The 5,299-nt window shown below is 30.7% G+C and overlaps 1 long non-coding RNA gene across 1 annotated transcript; it reads left to right on the top strand.

Moving 5' to 3' along the window:
* The first annotated feature begins 418 nt into the window (after positions 1–418).
* Positions 419–3,690, top strand: LOC126892378 (uncharacterized). The gene is made up of 2 exons (XR_007700805.1): positions 419–1,332; positions 3,427–3,690. It is a non-coding gene; the product is annotated as an uncharacterized LOC126892378 (long non-coding RNA).
* Positions 3,691–5,299: the final 1,609 nt, after the last annotated feature.

Below are 5,299 nucleotides of genomic sequence, written 5' to 3'. Positions count from 1 at the left end.
AGCATCTATTTCTACGCCACCGCCGCCCTAGCGAGAAACCAAGCAAACAGGCAAAATTGTGTACAAAAATTTCAAGGTCGTCCTATCTCGATTCCTCTCCTCTGTGTAGGTCTCCATACTCAAATGTAATGGGAAATGTCAAGAGTTGTATGTAGTTTTTATTATGGAGACCTGTAAGAAGGAGTGGAAACGTGGAAACGCAATGCATCATTTGTGGGCTAACTTTTCAACCTCTAATTCAACTTTCAGCAATCGCCGCTAGAGGCGCAAGTGTTCGAATAGGTGCTACAAATACATTAGCTCTTATTCGCTCCGAGCGTTAACAAAGTGTCAAAGCATAATCGACCGACCTGCTCATGGTGGCGGTTTTTTGAAATTTTATAAGGACGCTTTGTGTATGTTTAAATGATATATTTAAAAAAAATGCCGTGTCACGCTAGTGATACTATGTATTAATATAAACAGAAAATAAAAACGCACTTAATCTGATATAAATTCTTCACTTTCCAATATTGATTATCAGTTTGATTTTGTATACATAACCTCACTATCGCAGTTTATGTCAATAAATCTTTATTAACGAAAAAGAAAATATTTTTGTTGCACTATAAATTACAGTATAAATTAATAACTAATGAATTCTAACAATTGTATTCGGTTATTATCACTACAAAATAAAATATTCAAGTTTAACAAAATAATCCCATAAGACTCAATGTTAAAACGTCCTTACAAAATCTGACAGCGTGTCATGTGACTGTAAGTAGAGGCACAGTATAGGAGGAATCAGTAAGCTCACTCCCCGAAAAATGCATTGTTTTCAATGTTCCAATTTGGCGAATCTGCGCAAAGTCGTCCAAAATTCGTTTCACCGTGCGCATCCGATGAGAGCGGATACGTTTGCCGATTGGTCGTGACTATGGGTCGTGACCGCCATCTGATTTTCATGAATTTTGTGAGGTTGTGTTTGGGAATTGTTTGTTGTTTTGGTTAATTTACCAATTTATTTTCATACATTTTTCATATTAATAATAGGTAGTTATGTATATTATGTACTGTGAATGTGATATTATTTTCTTAAATCAATCAAATGGAGATGAAGCAAGCAGAAAACAATTTTTACAAGGAACAATGTAAAATTAAAATCGAAAGTTCTGGACAACCTGTGTGATGCTGTAATAATTATGTTCCTATTCTGTTAAAACTGAGATAGAGAGTCTTTAAAACTGATAAAAATAGTTATTTCTATGATGGAAATTCTTTGGACCAAATAAATAGAGAAGTTATTATTGAAGACATCAAATAAAAGGAGGAAAATTTATGTGAAAAATGGTAAGTTGTTCTGATTATATTTCCATAGGTATCTGTAGTAAAATTAAATTAATTAAACATTAACACATTAATTAACTCATGCAAAGGCCAATTGTAGTGAACTACGGTCGGGGTTTACATTATTAACATGGAGTTTATACATGTAAATATGTACTTCACTCCTTGTATGTACATACTTTCATATTTCAAAAGATAAGTACACACTTTCCAAAAAGATCCGATGTCTATGGATCTGATACCTACTGGCATTTTTGGATCATTAGACTTCTAATCACTAAATTTGTTTTAAATTATATACTTGTGTTAGTGAAAGTACATTTTATCTGTATTATTGTACATCACTGTAGCCTAAAATGTACTTTAATTCAACATATTGATGGCTTAGTGTGAAAACCAAAAAACAAAAAACTGATTTTCTGCATAATATAACCTAAAAACAAAAATTACGTTACATATTTTTAATTCGAGCACATTGAAACAAATATCTGATATTGGCCCAGAGCTAAAAGTGTTAAATGTCGCCATTAAATTTTAAATACAAATATTAACTATGATAAACACATAAATATCCTTGCAGTATATAGAGCCTTTGCCCAAGTAACTATGATAACCTCGTATATCTTGATATACATGTTTTATCTCAAATGAGGTTGTGTTTATTATTATTTATGAGGTTTTCATTTTTCATAGCTTATTGCTCACCTCCAAATACTAGGTCGATACAATACAAATCTTTTGATTTAAGGTTCATAAAATGTTTCTATATGCCGGAGTACATTTTGTTGTTCACAAAAAACACTTCTCCAAGTAGAATCTCTCAAACAAACACTTCAAATTAAGTACCAAATTCTTGGTTATGTATAGGTGGTATTCACACTAAATCAAGAGAGCGATTGATATACATGGTTTCTTTTTTCGGCTGTAGAAAATAGTCCAGTGTATTTGGATTTTTTCTAACAGTTTAAATGGCGAGATACAAGGTTTTCAAACTAAAACCACCAAAATGTCATTTTCGAAAAGAATTGAGATACGAGGTTTTCACACTAAGCCATCGATATGAAAGTTCACTGTAGAAAAAACCTTATATATTTGTATAAATTGTTTTAAGAGATTTAATTTAAATCAACATTATGATAGTCCACACTGAAAAATTCATGCAAAATATTAATATACTTATTTGGGAATATGTAACATGCTTATTTGGGAATAATATGTATGCAGACCTTACAATTCTCAACGAAGAATTGAAAGCCATAAAAAACTATTAATAGGAAGTTTTTGCAAATGTTTATATATGTATTTTTTAAATATACCTTAAAATATAACGTGGTATGGTTTTTCCTTTCAAAAATAATTAAGATAGATTAAAATCAGTATGATGGACTATCATTTGGTTGTACAGTGGAACCTCGATTAACTGTCTCTCCATTAACTGTCACCTCTGTTAACCGTCAGGGTACATACAAAAGTTGTATTGACTACATTAGCAATAATTTTAATGCAAAAAAATAAAAAAAGCTAATTTGATTTGGGGTGAGGACACAAACGGCTATCCATTGCTGACAGATAAAGAAATAATTGAAATGGCAACAAAGGCGGACCAAACAGATTCAGAAGCTGACACAGGCCTGGAATTTGACTGTAGCTATATTGATGGACCTATTGTAACTAACAAAGATTTGCATAAATAATCTAGAGAAGCTGCATCGCATATGCAATAATTCATCGAGTGGTATTCTCAACAAGAAGAAGCCAATAAAGTAGATTGCATGATATTATGCCGATTAAGAAATTCAGCCGTCGCAAGATGTGAAGCAACAGTAAAACAAACACCTATTTCAGAATATTTTAAATTGATTTGATTGTACGAACACAAATCCCTCTTATATTGTCAAACAAACCATACAAATGAAATTTGAGAGTTGTACTATGAATTTTTAATTTTTTTTTAATGTTCTGTTAACCGTCTTTTCGATTATCCGTCATACCCTTGGTCCGGTGCCCTGACGGATAATCGAGGTTCTACTGTAATTATGATTTTGTACACATAAATATATAATTATATTTTTTAAACTTGCCTAATTTTTATTTTAGATTTTCATAATAAAAGAAGAACTGACGTTATTATGAAACCAGTGTATGGACAGTGTGTTTTACTGACTTAAAGCAAGAGTACCTTTTATACTTGAATTTGTCACATTTTTTAATTTCATAATTTTATTTATGTAAGTTGTGATTGTAAAAATATTGTTAAGTTGTATTCATAGTTCTCTACTTGTTCTTTTGAAGTACTGTTTTTATTATAATTGGTATTGTAAAGTTGAAATCCTCAAATCAAAATATAATTTATAATTCGAATGTATTATTATTTTACTACATTCGAATTGAGTTTGGCTCAACTTATGTGTGCGAAGCCGCTTTATCAAGAATGAACTTTGTTAAAAATTGGTAGATATCTCACTTAACAGATGAATATCTCAACTCTCCAATGAGACTCAGTTGCACTAAACTCACTCCAAGCTTCAGACGGGTTGTACATAAAAAAATTCATTTCTCTTTCTGATTTTTGAAATTAAGTAAGCTGTGATATAAAATTGTCATGTGCATTTTTTATATTCATTTTTTCTCTACTAAATGTTAAAAAGTAGGAGTACTTTTCAGAAGTGCATTTAATTAAAATAATTTTCAGACTTAATAAGTTTGCAACAAACACCTTGCATTGAAACTAATGTAGAAAAGATAACATGTTAATTAACATTTTGTACTATGATTATTTATTTTAAATTCCTCAGTTTCCTTTCTACAAAATTGAAGATGTCTAAAAACTTCATTAGCATTCAAAATATAAATTCCTAATTTTTAAAATATTCTCAGTAACAATTTACAATACTGCTGTTTTCAAAATATACTGATAATAACATCAAAACAATACACAATGAATTTATATTTTATTTATTGTAATAGGAAAACTTACAGAAAAGTATACAGTAACCAAAAACAATCAGATATTATTAGTTTTCCTTTTCATATTAGTCCATGTAATGTGTGAGGCCACTTTCGTATGAAAAATGTTTCTGACTCAATTTCTTTGCGGATTCCTGTTTAAAAATGTCCCCTTTAAACCAATCAGAAAAGTGTCAATTTTTTAAGCAAATTCAAAATTACTTTTTTGCCTCGAAAAATGTATTTTTAGGGTAATTATAAACAATAAAGGTATCTTGTCATATTTCTGAAAAGTTGATAGTTTTTGAGTTATAAGCGATTTAAAATCTGAAAACTAAATGTTTGAAAACTGTTTTAATAAAATGACAGATCTTTTTTATTTAAGATGACCCAAAAATGCTAAAAACATATTTTAACTGCAAAAAAGTGATGCTTTGAATTTGTTAAAAAAACAATTTCTGCCCAAAAATTTCGCCCGTCGCACTTCTGATTTGTTTATAGGGGATATTTTTTAACAAGAATCCACAAAGAAACCGAATCAGAACAGTCAGACACAGGCAGCATAAATCCGGACCTCAGAAGTGTCATAGGTTGTCGAAACGGACCCTCAGGGAAACTATTTGGTGACCCCTGATATAGGATATCACTAATTTTGAGTCATTTTTGTCAAACTTCCGGTCACAACTTTTTAACAGGAAAAAACATCAAAACAAGACATAACATTCGGAAGTGTATTCTGCCCAACATTCAGTACCATACATCATAGTTCACATAGTGGGTCTTAAGCCAGTCTTATAGAACTTACCTTTTAGTTTTATTAGTAGCTTTCTATCACACACTACTCCGCGTACCACTTTCCACTTCATCTAATTCTCTACTTCTATTAACTTCATGTCCATGTACTTCCCCATGTCCAGTAATGTCGATCCCAGATACATAAAACTATTATCTTGTGTGATTTCTTGTCTATTTAAGCTAACTAATCTATGCAGATTTGGAATACTATCTTTAAAAAAATATACTG

This window comes from Diabrotica virgifera, chromosome 9 (genome assembly GCF_917563875.1).
Source record: "Diabrotica virgifera virgifera chromosome 9, PGI_DIABVI_V3a".
In the NCBI taxonomy this organism is placed as follows: domain Eukaryota; kingdom Metazoa; phylum Arthropoda; class Insecta; order Coleoptera; family Chrysomelidae; genus Diabrotica; species Diabrotica virgifera.
This window is presented reverse-complemented; position numbering and strand designations above follow the sequence as displayed.